Source organism: Acinonyx jubatus, chromosome E4, assembly GCF_027475565.1.
Source record: "Acinonyx jubatus isolate Ajub_Pintada_27869175 chromosome E4, VMU_Ajub_asm_v1.0, whole genome shotgun sequence".
In the NCBI taxonomy this organism is placed as follows: Eukaryota; Metazoa; Chordata; class Mammalia; order Carnivora; family Felidae; genus Acinonyx; species Acinonyx jubatus.
Window position 1 is genome coordinate 45,794,249 of NC_069395.1, and position 20,024 is coordinate 45,814,272.

Consider the following 20,024-nt stretch of genomic DNA (forward strand, 5'->3'; position numbering starts at 1 on the left):
GACAGCACAAGCAGAAACATGCAAGGTTTCTTGAGGCCTTAAACCCAGATTTGGCACACTATCATGTCTGCTGAATTTTATTTGGCAAAGAATGCAATAAGACTGGCCCAGATTCAGAGTTCAGGAAACAGATTCTGCATATTTAATGAGAGGAACTGAAGATGGGGGTGGGGAACTGGAGCCTTCACTCTTCATCTGAATTCTTCATCTGAACTCTGAACTGAACTCTTCATCTTTGTCTTCACTATTCTACACCTCTATTCTGGCTGTACACATGGATGGCAGTCTCCTGACAATGTCCAGCTCTTTGTATTTCTGTTTTCATTTAGCTCTGCTATACCATCTACCCAGGATCCCCCTCTTCCAGCTCCCAGGACTGGCCCCAGTACACACCAGCTTGTCTTTCATGATCTGGCTCTTTCCTGACCTCACTCTGCCTCTTTTGTGAACTCTGTGTAGCCCTTACTAAGACCTTAACTGTTTTTTTTGTCCTTAATTTTTTGCATGCTGTTTTTCCCCTAGAGATGACAAATCTATACAAAGCAGAGACCTTTCTTAATTACTTTTTAACCCTTACAGATTAGCATAGTCCTTGTTAAATATTAAGCACTTCATAACTCTTGGGTTGTCTAGAAGTTTGGAAATGTGGCAGGTATTAGAAATGTGAGTTATAAAATCTATTCACTTGTGTTTGGATTCACTGAATTGCTTTTTAAAAAGTAGCTTATAAAGATGATTGGTTTGGGAAATAGTTTGGGGGTAAACATTTAAGAGAAAACTTTTTTGAGGGGACTAGTATATTTTTAACATGGAGAGGTGAACCTGAGAGGGCAGAGACGTTTCCAGCCCCTTTTCTCTTAAAACTCGCCCCAAATAGGGAAAATAAGAAAGAAAACACTCATACCATTGTGATGAAATGAGATGACATTTATGACCCCAGGGATAGATAGTGATTGGAGCAATGACAAATAACTCATTATAGAGGAGGAAGGTGAACCTAAGTATCCAGAGTACATGTGTGTGTGTAAGCACATGAAAGTTATTATAGGAATTATGGGCTACAAGAGAGCATGGAAGGTAAAGGCTGGAAGATGAAGGGGAGATTGTTGAAAAGTCTGGACAAGGAGTATTAAGGAATCCTGGCTTCCTGTACTCACCCATCACTGTCAGATGATCACGTATCCCTCACTCCCTCAGGAGAGGTTTGTTGTCTGGAGAAACTGAGCCAGAGAGGTTTAGGGCTTGGGGCCCAGCAGAAGAAGGGTGGAATACTAAGCTGAAAACAAGAGAGTGTTGATCTGCCTGAGGAATGGTGAGCCTCAGCCCCTTTCCCCCAGGACAGCTCCAGAGTGGCAGTCAGGCTCATTTTTCCTTAGGCTGAGGATCCTTCCCTGGAGAACCTAAACTTCTCCAGATACGGACATTTGGAGCCCATGAAGCACAACTGATTGGGTCCCCTACAACTCCCCCACACTCTACACCTCTCCAAGCCCCACTCATGCATATGGAGCTTCCAGTAAGTTGAACCTCGGGAAAGCCCAGAGTGGGACACCTAAGGAAGCACTGACTCTCCTCGTAATGTGCAATGTGCGCCTATCGCACTTGTGCAACTCGGAGTGTGTGTGCGCTGCCTTACATTTTGTGTCCCAGGCATTTTGCTTGCTTACTCCAAGCTCTGGCTTCCAGCCAGCTTTATAATGCCCCAATATTAAATATGCATAGACAATCAAGGATCGCCAGATATTTAAAGGAAGCTTCTAATATCCAAGAGAGATCCCACGATAAAGAAAAAAAAAAAACCCTCAGGAAATGGAGATAATGCAAGGAGAATGAAAAAACTTCAAGGGAACTATAATTTGAACATCCTTGCAGACAGAGAAAAGAAATGTTGCATTTTTTAAAGGAAAAGGAAGTGGCATAATGAATAAAGGAAAATGAAGAGAATATAAACTTGATCTTGGATATTAAAAATATGATGGCAAAATAAAAATTACAGGAAAAGTTGGGCGTGCCTGGGTGGCTCAGTCAGTTAAGCATCTGACTCTTGATTTTGGCTCAGGTGATGATCTCACAGTTTGTGAGTTTGAGCCCTGCACTGGGCTCTGCATTGATGCACGGCTTGGAGCCTGCCTGTGATTCTCTTTTTCTCCATCTCTCTCTGCCCCTTTCCCGCTCATTCTCTCTCTTTCTCTATCTCTCAAATAAATAAACTTAAAAAAAATTACCGGGAAAAGTTGGTAGATAAAATTGAAACATATCCTGAAAAGGAGAACAAAAAGAAAGAAAGAAAAAAGGGACGATAGGAAAGAAATGATAAGAAAACCAGAGTCAATCTGGAATATTCAATATCTGATTAATAAGGGTTCCAAATAAGGAAAGGAAATTATCAAAATATAAGAAAATGTAAATGCTCAGGGTTTATCACTGAAGAGTTCTGATTCAGGAGGTCAGTAGGGTTGAATTAATGGATTAATTTTATACCTTTCCAGCTTCTTTGGAGCACACAGTATGAGATATAGACAAGGCAGAATTCCAGAACTGATGAACCATTATTGGAAGCTGTTTGATTTGAAATGTAGAGGTTGCTTGTGGGAAGAGGGTGTAAGGATGAGGATAACTATGCTTTAAACTTATTCTGAAAGTGGAAAACGGCTACACGTTAGTGTTCAGTGATTACAGGAAGTGGAGACAATGCAGCCGCTAAATGAGTCCCTTAAATATTGACATGACTGATGCTAAACAAGTGTGACTTGTGTAGTAGGAAGTGGGAGAGAAAGCAAAAATAGACCAAAGCAAACATTTGCTCAAGATAAATGAAGAGAAATACATCCGCTCTGTGTTCCTCTTCCACCTGTGAGAACATGGCCATGAGCTCCTGACAAGTTTTTTTTTTTTCCCTCCTCACGTTTCTATTGTTATGTCCATGGTTGTGATTTAGGACATTCTAACGACTTTTATTTGTGCCTGTCTGTCTGACTAAATGCTGGATAAATATTTGATGTTTACATTGTCACAACTCTTCAGGGATGACGCTTAGTGCTCTCCTTCATCAGAGACTAGAAAGATGTACTCAGCGGTAGAGTCTCATTAAGATTACCTTTGAAATGCAGTCTCGAGTGAGGGGTTCCATTCTAAAGGTTATGGAACTAGGTATAGATTACTACAGAGCTCATGGGAGAAATAGAGGCTATCGCTTAGATAATTTAAAAAGATAATTTTTCTGAAGTTTCCGATAATTGAGGCAAAAGTCAGTAAAGTCTGAAGTAGCTAGGTGATTGCTTAGTTCTCTACTGTGCCTTTTATGTGGGCAGCTGGGGAGTTTAAAAATTGCTGCAGAGAATTCTCAAAGGAATGGAGAGCACATAAAAGAAGTTTCTTTTGTCTCTTTTAATAAGTGAGGAAAATGTGCCATAACAATGAATTCACCCAAGCTATATGGAATGTTAGGTAAAAGATTTTTCTCTCTAAAGTAACATAATCTGTGATATCCCATCTCTACTGATTGAGGAAATATTTCTAGAGACATGTTAGGTAAAATTGGTGGAAACACATTGAGAAAGGTCCATTCTTATTGTTTTTGTCTATCTTCACCGTGCTAAATAGATGTATTTAGAATTAGATTGAATTTTTATTTTGTTTTATTTTTATTTTTTAATTTTTTAAATGTTTATTTTTGAGAGAGAGAGAGAGACAGAGAGTGAGTTAGGAGGGGCAGAGAGATGGAGACACAGAATTCGAAGTAGGCTCCAGGCTCTGAACTGTCAGCATAAAGCCCAACGGGGGGCTTGAACTCATGACCCGTGCAATCATGACCTGAACCGAAGTCGGACACATAACTGGCGGAGCCACCCAGGAGCCCCTAGATTGAATTTTTAAGAAAATTAAAACTATAGGCGCTCACTCAATGAAATGATAAAAATTCATATTCTCTATTTGACTTTCTACTAATTTTTATTTAGAGTACACTCTCCTTTAAGATTGTGTACCTAACAATGAACAATGTATTGGTGGTGTTGTTAATACTTCTTTGGAAATACACAGTGGTAAGCAGAAATATTCTGTAATAAATACTATCAGTAATAAATACATTCAGTAATAAATATATTGGAAATACTGTCCTAATATGAAATCATGAAACTTAAGCAAATTTTCAAGCCAGCAATTGCTGTAGTAAAGCAAAATATTACAGTTGACCCTTGAACAACAGGGGGTTAAGGGCATGTAGTTGACCCCATGCAGTCAGAAATCCATGTATAACTTGTGTATAAATCCCTGAAACTTAACTACTAACAGAGGCAGTTGGTCAACACGTATTTTGTATGTTGTATGTATTATATACTACCTTCTTACAATAAAGTAAGCTAAAAAATAGAAAATGTTATTAAGAAAATCTTAAGGAAGAGAAAATACATTTACAGTACTGTACTATATTTATCAAAATAAATCCACATGTAAATAGATGTGCACGGTTCAAACAGGTGTTGTTCAAGGGTTAACGGTAATTGCCTATGGCGTAAAGTCAGGAACCCTCGGTCATCTGAAAACTTCTTCAGGTAGGATTATTCAGCAGCCTCCTACATAGAGCTTGCACCAGAATGTAAATCTGCAAGATACTTTCTCAAGAAGTTCTTGCTTTGAAAACAAATGCCAGCTGAACCCAAAATAGCATGCTAGTGAGATAATTGATTTGCTTTCTGGAACAAGCCCCTTTTCACAGACTCATTACAAATAGTTCAGGGGAATGGCAGGGGTCCTCGGACCACACTTTGAGTAGCACTAGACTCAAGGAAGAGGTAGTAATGACAGTGAACTAGTGGGGCCACCATTAGCCAATGCAGAGTTCTGAGCCTCCATGGAACTAGAATGAGTTCGGTTGCATCCTGTGTTTATCTGCTTAACTTACAGCATCATTATCTATTGCATAAATCAAAGTGCCTACTCTAAAGAAGCTCAATATTTCCCACATAAGGTGAGAGAAATGGTTCTGAAATAGAGAATCCTGGCTTACATCCTGGCACTTTCTGGAACTGTGGTATGAAAAGAAAAAGCAGGCTTATGTTTGAATTATGGGAGCTTTGGTAATTAGGATGGACTGGGGAAGGAGTGCCATAGTGAGGTGAGGAGCATAGGCCTGAAAACTAGACCATTTTGGTTTGAGTGATAAAAGGGCTGTACTTAGAGGGCTGTTGTGAACAATGGAAGTACTTAGCACAGCCTGGCACACAGTGCTCAGTAGATGGCACCTCTATTATTAGGATCAGCTTTACAAGGAAGCAGATACATATGTGAAGTCATTGGATGTTAACTGGAAGAGTATCTATTCACAATACATGAAATGCCATCTTAAATTATAGTTTCTTCACGTCTTAAATCCTGTATAGTCTTCCAAAAGCCAATTTTAAAATGCAGATACTCTGATATCTTCTTATCTTTGGCTAGCATAAATAGAGGTCAGTCTAATTTTCTATTATGTCATTTGCAAATTTTCAAAATAATCATTTCATTCATAACTGTCAAAGAAGTATCTATATTTCTGAAAAAGAAACATCTGAGCGAAGCTCATTAGGAATTAGCTTATGTCACAGTGTTTCCCATATTATGTTTCATTTTGTCATAGTGTCTATGACATATGCTGTTTCAAAAATGAAGAAAAAAATCATACCAAATAAAGTTGGGATACACACATCCAAAGGTTCATGAAGCACATCAATGTTTTAAAGGCCTGAAACAGTTTTACAGAGGAGAAACCTTTGTCTATCCTAGCGTTACCCAAACCAGTTTGATCAGAGACAACTTTTGTTAGGGAGCATCTATTCATATGCCATGGATGATGGCATAATTGAAAGACCACATGTTGCTTAAGGGATTAGTTCCCAAACTTAATAGTTAACTGAGAAATTCAGACTCTTTCGGAATAACACATAGATTAGGTACTTGGAACAAGAGGATAGGAAGAGAGGATCTTACAAGTGGAGGCACAGGAATGATTGTGAACTCTGTCCTGCATGGAAAGAACAGAGCAGAGAGACCTTCCACCTAGTTCCAGTGTATTTACATATGAGCCACTGAGCCACTGAGGCCATATGAGCCTCTATACGCTTCACCTAGTTAGACCTCAGTTTTCCCTCTATCATTTGGGGGGGGTAAGGCAAGAAACTTTTTAGGGTGTCATCTAGATCAGTTCTCCTAGACTTCAGTTTAATTTTGTTTTGGAAAAAATGCATGCAGGATGTTTCTTCATTGATTGAAATACTGGTGGTGTGAATTTGTTTTACCTGCTTAGAGGTTTTAATTTTCTTTCAAGGATTCTAGACTGCTCCAGAGGTCAATAAAAATGTTTGACAGAAAGCATTTCAGTAAGTTTTTGTACTTTGAAAATCGTTACTTGTTATAGCTCAAAGTCTCCATCCAGATATGACATATTAAATAAAAAATTGAGTTAATATTAAGTTTTTAAAAAAATGATGGGGGTTATTTTAGTGGCTAGATCAACTCATGATTTCATTGCTTCATCTTTTATGTCCACTCAGCTTAATGACAAATTGAATGAATCTTTAAACAATGGAAGAACTAGGAGATGCCTCATGCTCAGTGGCTAACTGGAATAATTCCATAAACCAGCAATTGTATTTCACTAATGTGTTCACTGTTGACTCAGGTTATCATAGTCTTAGGTGGGATTAATGTATTTTCACAAAACCAGGCCTGCATGTCAGGTGGTCAACTTTTGTTATGAGATGAGCTGGAGAGGATTCAGAAGCTTTGTGGACTTAATAGCCATAAAGTGAGTTGGCTGACAAAGGTAGAGAATAAAAAGAGAGATCTAGATCTCTAAAAAGAGATTACTAGCCTCTGTATAATAGCTATGCATATCACTGGGTTTTTAGAAGTAGCAGGTGGTCATGAGTCACTGTTTTTAAACTCGCTCAATTTTCTGTTGCATAAGGAAGGTATTTTGGTAAAATACATGGTTATATTGCAAAATAATTATTCATCCATTATAGCAATTCCAATGATACTGCCTTCTTTGGACATAAAACATATATCAATATTGCTTATAGCCAAATTGAACACTGATTACTACAACAATTATTTTTGCACTCAACAACTTGGGTTTTCCCCTCTTTTTAATTCCTGTAGGAGAAAAATACTTTCTGTCAAATCAAAGATTTTTTTTATTATTCTTATGACAGCATGATTATACAGAACATGAAGTGTCTTCTTTTACCAAGTAGGAAGTACTTTGAACTTGTTGGATAATGACATGTCAGTAGTTATTTTTGATGAACTCCTCAAGAACACTCAATAGATTTGAATTAAAATTCTTTACTAATTTTCATTTAATATTCATTCTTTAGAACTGCAGTCAGCCTGGAGAAATAAAATCTTCACTCTAATGATCTTTCATCTTTCTAATTTAATTGATATATGTCTGTTATCTTCAAATCTCCAAGGGGATAACCATACCTGACCTTAGACAAAGGACACTGGGATTTGATACCTTGATGGTAGCATTTAGAGGAGGTGGTGCTTTTATTTTTAATTTTTTTTAATGTTTATTTATTTTTGACAGAGAGAGAGACAGAGCGTGAGCGGGGGAAGGGCAGAGAGAGAGGGAGACACAGAATCCGAAGCAGGCTCCAGGCTCCGAGCTGTCAGCACAGAGCCTGATGCGGGGCTCAAACTCACAGACTGCGAGATCATGACCTGAGCCGAAATCAGACACTCAACCAACTGAGCCACCCAGGTGCCCCAAGAAGGTGGTGCTTATTATTCAGTGCTAACATGTGTATAGCTCACAGAGAATTCATTTCTCTATGATCTTCTAAGAAATACTGCTTAATTTAGCAAAACTGTCATTTTTCCAATTGTACCTCTTTTTTTTTGCTACATGTTAAATTGTATTTGGACTTTTATGACTAAATAAGACAAGGATTTCAAATAATGACTAAATAAGACAAGTGGCAAGGAGGTAAGTGATAAGCACACTTTTTTAGAAAACGAAGCACACATTTTTCATTAAACGAAAATAAAGGAGTTTAAAAAAGGAAAATCAAACTAGCTAAGATGAAGAAATAAGGTCTGAGGAAGCTCTAAGGTCTAAGACACAAAGGAAATCTCCATCTTTAAAAAAAAATGCCAAAGACTTGCTTTTATGTAAGCTTTTGAATTAAGAATAGAGTCCAAATGCAATGCAAAAACAAAAAAAAAATCCGTTTGGAAATGTTTGAGGAAATACGTGGAGACATAGCCTTCAATTTTCATAGAAGTTTGGAATTTTAATACAAAACATGTATTCTTAAATGTGCAGTTTGGAGCAGGAGAATGTGCCGAGGATTAAAATTTTCTATAGCACAGCCTTGGACCACGGGGAATAGAAGACCTGTATTTTGCCATTTCTCCACCCCTGAGTTTTGTCACCATGTACAAATCGTGTCATCTGAGTGGCCTTAGCTTCCCCTCAGCTGCAAAGTGACAGGAGTCTAATGACTATTTCATTGATCTTTAAGGCCATTTTCACCCTATTATTTAAAAACTTTATGATTTCTGTGGCTAGTTTTTTCTTTTAGACACTATTTTTCTGATCATAGCTCATTTGAGATCTAATATTTTAGCACTTAACATATGGTGTCCTTTCAATTGTCTGAAGAAATATAGAAAGGCTTACTGCAACTTTAGGAAGGCTCATTTTTAATATCCTCAACATTTGAGGAATTGAATATTACCAGACACAGGCTAGATCTTGCACTAAGCCTTTGTAACATTTTGCCATTTGGAAAGTTTTATCATTGAAGCCTTTTTGTGTGGGTTTCAGGAAATGGGGTTAAAATCCTTGGAGAATAACAGAACTACAAAGGGGTAAAATAACTTCAAACCACCACCATCAATCCTGACAAACACCTTATACTTCCAGAAGTTTCTCACAAACTGCTTCACAGACACAGGCCTTGATCTCATCATCATTCCAGGAAAAAACAAATGCAACGTGCATGTTTGAAATAAGTTTGCGACTTAATCACGACTCCTTAGATAGTGCTTACGTTAGGGAAGCTCAAGTGTGAAAAACAAAGAGGATTTCCTTTGATTTGACAGGACAAATCAGTTTATAGAGTAAATCCATTGATGAGGAAGAGAAAACAAGCCTCCTTGACCCTGGCTGAACTTCCTCATGCTATTCCCCCCAGGAGTGAGGAGAATCTAGCTGACAGATTCCCAGCAACACAGCCAATGACAGTGGCAGCCGTTCCAGGAGCCCAGTGGAAGTGGCTCCGGGAAGGACCACGTGCACACACCCACGTTGGCAAGGCAATGAGTGGGAAGACAATACGTGCTGCAAAGCATCGAGTGGCCTTGCTGTCCCTGTAGGCTTCTTCCTCTATTACATAATATCCTATCAAGGCTTCAACAGGAACGCAAATAGCATTTATTCAGTTGTGAACTGTAAGCCACTTGGGTACTTTCTGCACTGGTAACATGGAAGGAGGGCTAGTGAATTTCAGCTATGACCATGATACAGATGCCAGGATTACATAGCCAAATGAAAATCACAAACAATGAGTGTTTCTGCATCAAGTCTTTTGCTGTGACTTCCTCCAAACTATCCAACTTGATTGCTCAGCTTCACCCCCTTTCTCTTCATTGGTTTATAAGATTCAAAACTCTCTTTATGTTCAGGGAGAGTCAGAAAAGACAGGAGGCAGAAAAAGGTCCTAGAAAGAAGAAAAGGAGCTAGATTATCTCTAAACTGGACAGCTGGGACAGAAGTTTACAAGAATTATTTGTTTAAAAAAGTACTCTTTATGAGTCAGACTAATTTAAATCAATTTTAAAAGCAGGACAGTCATATTCATTAAGGTACTCAACAAATATTAACTGCTCCAGTGCTTGCTACAGCCTGAAGAGGAACTTGCATCTAAGACCCCTTCTCTCTCATTTCTGAACAAGTTCAACACCTCACTGGCCTTCCCTTTGGGTTCAGCGACCACAAGGAACCCTACCCTTCAAACCTCCCCACCCCATATGCTGTTACCTCTGCACATCTTCCCAGGCTGCTGTCCTGAACTTCCCTGGCTCTTATTGTTTCACAGACTCTTTGCTTCTGACCCTAGTTTGGGTCTCATTCTTATCTTCTACCATTTCCTTAAAGTTGACGACTAGGTTAGCAACCCATGAAATACATTCCCCTTAAAACTTTGGTAATCAGATGATCAGGCTAGGAGAAAGGGAGAGTCCAAAAGAAAGTTCAAGCCAGGTTTCTGGTGCCAGCCAGAAGGGTCTGGTGTCAGACAGTATGGTTGTGTTTGCCATACTGGAGAACATTGAAACTCAGGAATAGGTAGGTATTTCACTTGGTTGAATAAAATCTTTCTTTGTAGATAATGAACTCACTACTGTAAATACGTTCTCCTCAAAAACCTCTGAATTAGAGGGCACCTGGGTGGCTTAGTCGGTTGAACGTCTGACTTTGGCTCAGGTCATGATCTCATGGTTCATGGGTTTGAGCCCTGAGTCGGGCTCTGTGCTGACAGCTCAGAGCCTGGAGCCTGTTTTGGATTCTGTGTATCCCTCTTGCTCTGCCCCTCCCCTATTCATGCTCTGTCTGTCTCTCAAAAATAAATAAACATTAAAAATAAATAAAAACAACCTCTGAGTTTTTCCTCTCTGCAACATTCTGCTGCTTGCACTTGTAAAGGATCTGCTCCACCGTAAACATCAAAGCACTCAGGCTGCCATGGACTGAATTGTGTTCCCACAACTCACATGTTGAAGCCCTAACTCCCAACGTGATGGTAGTTGGAGATGGGAGCTTTGGGAGATAAATGGGTTTAGATGAGGTCAGAGGATGGGGCCCTCATGATGGAATTAGTGCCCGTATGAAAAGACAGCATAGAGAGCTTGCTTTCACTCTCTCCACCTGCACACACTGGGGAGAGGCCCTGTGAAGATACAGTGAGAAGGTGGACATTTGCCATCCAGGGAGAAAGCTCTCACCAGACATCAACCCTGCTGTACTTTGATCTTGGACTTCTGGTCTCCAGAACTGGGAGAAATAAATTCCTGTTGCTTAGGCTACCCCATCTATCGTATTTTGTTGTGGTAGCTCGAGTTGACTAAGACACTGACACAGAACTTGGCACACATTAGGCACTGAATGTATATTTACTGAATAAACGGATGAGTGCTTGGTAGTCTCCTTGACTTTTTCTACCCTTTTCTTGGGTCCTGAGCCATAGATTCAGTTGCCTTCTACTCTCACCCTATAACAACCAGCTCACCCCCAGACTCTTTCACATCCTCAGCTTTGGAATCTCAGCTGAACCGAAGCCCTGTTTTCCACTTACCTGGGAATTTAGACCACTGCACTCTCAATAGCTTACCATTCATCTGGCACATAAATGGAACATTCCTGATGATTGCTTTGACTTGGTTCTGTTAGACAGCTTAATATTACCCATATACCAAAACTCTCTCAGGTAAATGCCATTCCCTGACCCACCAATGTATGTGGCAATCTTTCTGGACCCTCTTCCTTTTACTAACCTGTTCTTAATTCTGTCCTCTCCTTCCTACATCTTAGCTTTGTCTTCCAGGTACTATTTTAACCTGATCCCTTGATTCTAGGGCTAATTTCTGATCTCTGAGTCCTGATTTATGGCTCCCTCTTGTGGATATTGGTTTGCCCCATCAGTCTTACCTAGCCTGAATTGGCTGTGATCCATCCCATTGGGAAGGGAGGTTGGGTTCCAATAATAAGATTAAGAATATACTGTAATAGAAATATGACTGAGGATTATAAGAGATGTTAGGAATATCTAAATCTGCCTGGGGAAGTCAGGTTAGGCTGTACAGAATTGTGAATTGTGAGGGAAAGTGGGACTTTCTCAGGCAGACAAGAGGAAAAACTAGATTATAGGCACAGTGCACTTTGGTAATCAGGTAGATGAGACTAGCAGAAAGGGAGAGTCCAAAAGAGGGTTCAAACCAGGTTTCTGGTGTCAGCAACTGGGTGCTGTCTCCCATACTAGAGAACATTGAAAGTGAGGAATAGGTAGGAATTTCACTTGGTTTAATAAAATTGTTCTTTACAGATAATGAAACTTACTACTATAAGTTACTATGCTTAAATATTTTAAACACATACTTGAATATTTTCAAATATTATTTATATTCAGATGCTTGGTCAAAATAATATTTTGGCTATTAGTAAAGGAGTTTCTCCAAAATCTTTTGTCAAGATATAGTTTTTAGCTTTAGTATATTCTTAGAATAATAAATATATGTATGTATATTCCTCTATAACATAGACTTTTAATATATGACACTGCCTCATTACTCCAAACCAATGAGATTCATTCACTTGTTCATTCAAATAAAATGTGGTCAGTTTCTTTAGGTGCATGCCCTGTGTGATCCCATGATGGTGAAGATCATGACAGTTGGCCCTACTTAGTACTGATGTATTAGAGAATTTGCAGTAGTGATCCTGGTTTCTGTTTTGTAACATTTTGTTTGTTACAAGAGCATTGTTAATAGTTCTTTCAAAGTATATTTCATCTTGGAATTGATGGAGTTAATTGTATTAAGGATATCTCTGGCTGTCAGACTGTGCCATCATTGAGCAAGATTATCACAGATTTTGAAATATTTTTTAATGTTTATTCATTTTGAGAGAGACAGAGAGCATGAGCAGGGGAGGGGCAGAGAGTGAGAAAGAGAGAATCCCAAGCCAGCTCCATGCTGTCAGCACTGAAGCCTAACCGACTGGGCCACCTAGGTGCCCCAGGTTTTGAAACGTTGACACATGTCAAGCACTTAACAAAGTTAAGTACAAAGATATAGTAGAAGAGTAAAGTGAGTTAGTTAAATGTATACTCTTTGAAAGTACTCTATTTCATGTGAATTTTTCTTAGCAGATGATGTAGTTTTACTCCAAATGAGGCAAGTAATCTCTCTAGAAGAGAGGAATATCTCAAAACTAGAGTGTATTATCCATCTTACCTTATCATGACATTGATTTTATTTTTTGTACTTAATTTGGAATTGGGAGAAGTTGGGTATCAGAGATTCGTATCACTCACTACTTACTGAAACCTGTAGGACTTAGCAAATTTCATATTATTAGTAAGATAAATAATTTGCCTATGTATTTTGTCTTTTAATTATTTTAGGAAGAAAATAAACCTCAGGGGAAAAGCCAAAGTTGTTTTTATTTTCAGCTAACTTAATTTTTATTAAGGAGAGCTAGCTACCATTTCATTTTATTTTTAACTTTTAAAGTTTATTTATTTTTTAGAGAGGGAGACAGAGAGACAGAGCACAATGGGGGAGAGGCAGAGAGAGAGGGAGACACAGAATCCGAAGCAGGCTCCAGGCTCTGAGCTATCAGCACAGAGCACAATGTGGGGCTTGAACCCACAAACTGTGATATCATGACCTAAGCCTAAATCTGATGCTTAACTGAGCCACCCAGGCACACCATCTTTTTTTTTTTTTTTTTGACAATTAAAAAAAAAACTACCATTAAAAAATATTTTTTAATGCTTATTTATTTTTGAGAGAGAGAGAGAGAGACAGAGTGCAAGTGAGGGAGGGACAGAGAGAGAAGGAGACACAGAATCTGAAGCAGGCTCCAGGCTCTGAGCCATCAGCACAGAGCTTGATGCGGGGCTTGAGCCCATGAACCACGAGATGATGACCTGAACTAAAGTCGGACACTTAACCGACTGAGCCACCCAGGTGCCCCTAATGGCTACCATTTTAAATGACAAGGAATTTTATTTGCTCATCAAAACAGTACATAAAGCAAATGAACAGAGATGCTAGGTGCTGCTACAGGGATACTAACTTTGTTTGTTAGCCTCAACTAGATACTGAAGGGACCAACAATGAGAAAATAACTAATTGTGTGTGTGTGCGCGCGCGTGTGTGTGTGCGCGCGCGCGCGCACGCACATGTGCACGGGCACTCCTGCATCTTCCCCCAGTCTTTCATGGATACTCCAAGGAAGGAAGACAATTGTTATTAGGGAGTTTATGGTCCCCAGCACAGGATCTTTTACACATAGGAGGACTCAGTAAATACGTGTTGAGTGAATAAGATTGCATTTGCCAGATAATTTTCTATAGTACAGAAAACAAGTTTCTGTTCCCTTAAAACCAATGCCACCTTCGTTAAAATCTGATTGTTATAGTCTTGGCTTTTCATTTGCAGAGATGATGCCTAGTGTCTATTTTTCTGCCAGGCATTATAGCTGGAGCTGATGAAAGAATGGTTAGAAAGACACAGACGATCCCTGCCTTCAAGTGGCTAACAGTCTCATGTGAATGATACATGAAGTGACAGTCATGAAATGCTGTGAAGATAAGGGGAGCCAAATGGCTATGAGAGCAAGAGCAGCCCTTGGCTTTCAGGAAGTAGAGTTGGGATTGGAGTCCCAGGGAAGACTTGTAGGGGGCAGGAAGCCCAATACATCTTTACTTTGGTTTCTTCCTTTTTTTAAACTTCGTATGATAGAAATTTTCAAGCATATACAAACATAGAGGGATGATTTAACAATTATTTACAAAAGACAGTTTTGTTTCATCTGCACTCTCCTCACTACCCCCAACCCCTCAATGGACTATTTTGAATCTAATTCCAGACCTTATGTTATTGTGTCTGTAAATATTTTAGTGTGTTATCTCTAAAGGATAAAGACTCTTGTTTTATTTAAAAACCATGACTATAATAGTATTATCTCACCTAAAAATCAATAATAATTTCTTAATATTTTCAAATATCCAGTCAGATTCAAATTTCAGGTGTCTTGTGATTTTTTTTAAAGATTCAAACAAAGTCCACACACCGCATTTTGTTGATATCGGAGGATGTTTTGAATGGCATGAGGATCACCCAAAGGGAATATGCAACCCATGTAGGTAGCAGCTTCTTGTGTGGTTTGTTCATTGCTTTGTTGTTGTTGTTGTTGTTCACTATTTTGGTCACTCAGTACCTAGAATGGTACTTAACACATAATAGGTGCTCAACAAATACTTGGTGGATAGGTGGATGAATGGGATATGAATGTGTTTCAAGCTGAGGGAGCAAAAGTGAGTGTGAAGGTCTGAAGATCTATGAGATCACAATGTGTGTGTGTGTTTTTCACCAAGTGATCCTCTGACACCAGCTGGGTGTCCTACAATTCAACTCAGTTCTGCCACTATCGACCCGGAGATAGCATCAGATCCCATAGGCTAAGGACTTGGTCCCAAAGACTGCCTCATCACTTTAGACACCAGTGACAAAGTCAGGTTGTTACCTGTGCTTCTAACCAACTGGCTAAACATCGGAGGCTCCTATAAGCCCTCTTAGGGTTTGATTAATATGCTAAAGTGGCTCCCAGAACTCAGAGAAACATTCTACTTACTAGACCACCGGTTTATAATAAAAGGATACACATGAGGAACAGCCAAATGGAAGAGATGCCTCACATGGGGCTAGGTAGGTGGGAAAGCATGCAGAACTTCTGTAATCTCTAAGCAAGCAACTCTCCCCACATCTCCAAGTGATCACCAGCCCAGAAGCTTCTGACATCCATCCTTTCAGATTTTTATGGAGGCATCATTACATAGGCACGACTGATTAAATCATTGGCCGTTGGTGATTGGCTCAACCTTTAGCTCCTCTCCTCTCCTCAAAGGAGGAACTGAAAATTCCAACCTTCTGGTCACAGGGTTGGTTCCCCTGGGAACCAGCCCCAATCCTTAGGGTAATAAAAGTCATCTCATTAACATAATATGAGACATCTTTTCCTCTCTCAACATTTAAGAAACTTTAATGGCTTTAGGAGCTTTGTCCTAGGAATGCAAGAAAGACCAAGTATATATTTCTTATTATAAGGCACAGTATTACAGCAGTACATTTTGGGATTGATCCATTTCATATGTGGCTGGAGTATAGATTTTGGTTGATGGCAGGAGATGTGACTGAACCAAGGTAGGGGCCAGATCATGCAGTGCTAAGCACAGTGGTTAGGAACTTTTAGAGGACTTTCAGGAGTCAAGTTGACATGATCAGGTCCTCATCTTGGAAAGGGTGACTTCCAATTATGCCCGAGGGACTAATAGATCCCTGGCAGATGGTGCCACATTCAAAAAGATATCAATCATGCAATGAAAGTTAATTAAAGAGAAATTAAATGCTTATTGCAGTGTTATCCCCATAGTTTCTCGACCTTTTGGCTAAGATCAAGTGTATTGCAATGTCCCCCAAAAAGTTCTGGAAGAGATCTCATCTTTAGCATAGTGAAAGTCTTCAGATTTTCCCCCTAAGTCTCTCTCCTGCTAAAATCTGTCCCATGAACTCGGTTCACTCAGGCTGTCTTGAATCCTTCACCTTTTATCTGTTCCTCATCTGTTTTGCTTTCCTGTCCTCTACTATAAATCCAGATAGGCTTCCCAGTTTTCTTGAGCCTAGCAGGCCAGCTAGAAGTCCCCTTAGCAATATGGGAGACAGTTCTATAGGGACATCCATTCTTCATCACTCTTATAGGACACAGACTTCTCTGGGTCCTGCAGTATGTGAATGACAGTGACGTTCTAATGCTTTTTCCCCAAAAGAGTGAAAATCCTAATTATTACGCTTGAAATCAGTCTCTTTTTTTTTCCATCAGAACACAACTCTGCCACATACTTGAAAATTCCATCATCACTGCCTTGACAATGTGTACAGTTAATTGGAATGTCACTGCTCAAGTCTCAGAATCTTGCCTGGGTGCCTCCGCATGTGGTAAGCAGTGCCCTGGGGCTCCTTTGTGAACACAGGAGGATGATGCTAGGTGGGAGGGGAGCCAGGCTGGGGAGATGTCAAGCAGAAAGCCACGAGGAGAGTCCCAAGACACTGGTTTCTGGCAGAATTCAGATGTTAGAAATGCATAAAAATGTATCTTCTTGGGATTAAACTTGATTTCTGGGACTGGATTGTTTGGGATGAAATTTACAGAAGTTTGTGGTAAAATAGTGATTACATATCTTGGGCCAGTCACTTTATATTTGTGTATTTTATAGTCTACTAATTTGTATTATTGTATTGAAACCTTAATACTTATTTAAAAATATTATTTAAGCAGTGTGGGCTTCTTGAAATCTTTATAGACCAATTATGAGGGGTTTTTTTCTTTTTCTTTTCTAAGCAGCTGCCACCATACTATCTTTGCTTTTATTGGATTCTTTGAAAAGCCTATTTAGAAACTACTTATTTTGAAAAACCTCTGGGAGAACTCTCATACTAAAAAATTCTTAATATCGCTATGAAAGACACCAAAAATGTGAAAATATCCCCTGATGAATGGCTACAAGGAGGGTTTCATTAGATTTAGAATTAGTGCGAACTTGAATTGCTTCAGTATGATATATTACCAAAACAATCTTTTTGCAACTCATTGAAATTTAAAGGATCATTCTCAAAGGAGTGTTAAAGGAAACAGATGGGCCAAGTACTAAATTTGGAGTTTAAAAAAACTTGTACATTTCAATAAAATAAATAAAAGCATGAGTTTCATGCTTGCCTTTCACTACCAGAAGGTCCTTTTAACACTTTAAAAGGATATCAGTGTTGGGGCACCTGGGTGGCTCAGTCAGTTGAGCGTCCGACTTCGGCTCAGGTCACCATCTCGCGGTCCGTGAGTTCGAGCCCCGCGTCGGGCTCTGGGCTGATGGCTCAGAGCCTGGAGCCTGCTTCCGATTCTGTGTCTCCTTCTCTCTCTGCCCCTCCTCGTTCATGCTCTGTCTCTCTCTGTCTCAAAAATAAATAAATGTTAAAAAAAATTAAAAAAAGGATATCAGTGTTCAAACGATTAGCAATTGCTTCTCAAGTTTATGTTAATCCATGACACAGTTCATAAGGAAAGAATAAGATGTGAAACAGACCAGTCATAAGCCTCGTGGCATGCTTTGCAATGCTGATGATAAAGTAGAAATTCTAAGCGAATTGATAAACTGTTAGACCACTGCTGATTTCAGCTGTCACCTGGCCTCTCCCACAGTTTCACAGATGACAAAAAGGAACTTGAACACGGTTGGTGGCAAAGTGGACACTAGAACATCACCTCTGCCCTCTCTAGAAGCAGTGTTTTTCTTTTTTATGTTGTGCCTCCACACGCTTTTCTTTGCTTTGGAAACGACTACTCAAAATATATACTGATTTGTTAGTTTTCAAAGAGTAACATCAGGAAGGGACTTGTAGGACATGTAAAGAAACTTCTATTTTATCCTAAAGGTGATGAGGAGTTATGGATGACATTGGTATTGTAGAATTTTCTCTCTTCCAAACCTCACTATTTTTTACGTAGGTAACTTAAGTCATCTCTCAATCTCTACATCTCCTCATTTCGATATTATCTCATAGTATAAATTATAGAGTTGCTAATAATATCATGTGGAAGTTGGTTCAGAGGTTCCTACATTTAGATTTTAGACATACTTGTAGCATATGTGTGTACTTATGGCTTTGAAGTCCTTTCTTCCACTAAAAAGGAAATAAATTTCAGAATGGTATATAGCTTCTGGCAAGAATACCATTTCAACCGTGTTTTTTCTGCAAGGATCTTTTTTTTCTGGGTCTGGTATGAATTATGATTCCTAACACTGGATTTATTTTTATAGAAAGCTCAATTTATCTTAGAAACTACCATTAACAGCAGTGAAAGCTAAGGCCAGATATTGGTGCACTCTATTTTCCCAACTTTCAGAACAATTCTGTATAAGCCATTGAATACTCTAATGTTGTTACTGAAGGCAATAAGATGATGAATTGTGGTCTAACAGATACTGGACTTTGGACTTTTTTAAAAAAAGATATTATTTTTAAATAATCTCTACACCCAAGATGGGGCTCAAACTCATGACCCTGAGATCAAGAGTTATGTGTTCCTCCAACTGAGCCAGCCAGGTGCCCGATACTGGATTTTCTTGGGGTAACCAAAAGATTTGACACAGACCTTGTAAGTTAACAGTAGATTATATCAGCCTCCTTTCTTTTTTTTTTTAAACTCTGAATTGTGTTCAAGTCAGCAAGCCCAAAGGAAAGTCAATCTGATTAATTAATCCTCAACCACTCATTTTCATTGATCAAATAATAAAAGTCTGAAACTCCTAGAGCCACCTATAATAAAACGAGCACAGTGCTGAGAATTTTATATATACTGTTCAACAACATAGAAATATATACACTCTATTCAATGTGTAGCATGAAGGGAGGCTTCTATGGCTAGTATCAAACACATGCATTCAGCATCATAGGGGAGTCAAAGCTGAAGGATTCTCAACCTGGGGTACTGTTGGCTCAATTCTTTGCTGTGTGGGAGGGCCACTAAAGGCAAGGTGTGTAGCATCTTTGGCCCTTGAACACCAAGTGCCTGTAGCACCCACCAGTCAACAATGTGCCCTCCCCACCTACATTTTCAAATGCCTACTAGAAGGGTGTTCCATCCATGTGGAGATGAGATGATAACCATCCTCCCTTTACTCCAACCTCTCTCTAAAAATAATTTCAGAGGAAAATCTCAACCTTTTTGTTTGAGGCAAAATTCCTGACCGATCTACTTGATTGACCTAATAAATAAAGCTGTTTAGGCCACTGCATGGGTGTGAAAAGCTGAGGTTCCTTCCCGCTAACTTGGGACACAGTAGAGCATCCATATAGGGCTATAATGCAGCTGCCATAGAACAGTAGTTGCTAAACCCCAGTGTACTGGGAATCACTTGGAGTGTTTTTGACAAGGTAGATTTTGATTTAGTAGGTTTGAGCCAGGGTTCAGGACCTGCATTTTGCAGAACCACTCCAGATAAATGTGATTTGTGTTGCTACCTATGCAACCTTTCAATATACATTCCCTTAGAAGATTTAAACTCCAGGAAAATTCTTCCAGACCAATTGGTAACAGAACTTCCTTTAATAATAGTGTGCAGGATATGGAAAAGGTTCTAGTATAAGTTGAGAGCAATATTAGAGGAAGAGAAAAGCAGTGGTCTTGTCTTAGGAATGTC

The 20,024-nt window shown here is 39.2% G+C and overlaps 1 protein-coding gene across 20 annotated transcripts in view; it reads left to right on the forward strand.

Annotated features, from left to right (window-relative positions):
- HMCN1 (hemicentin 1) overlaps positions 1–20,024 on the forward strand; it is a 703,321-nt gene that overhangs the window by 176,548 nt on the left and 506,749 nt on the right. For 16 of the 20 annotated variants that reach the window (XM_053209695.1, XM_053209691.1, XM_053209698.1 and 13 more), the window contains one exon: positions 16,652–16,767. The exons of 3 other annotated variants lie outside the window; for them this stretch is intronic. The gene's annotated coding sequence lies outside the window, so the exon portion shown is untranslated. Of the gene's footprint in view, positions 1–14,824; positions 14,915–16,651; positions 16,768–20,024 lie in introns of all 20 variants that reach the window. One more of the 20 variants, XM_053209690.1, reaches the window with a different exon arrangement.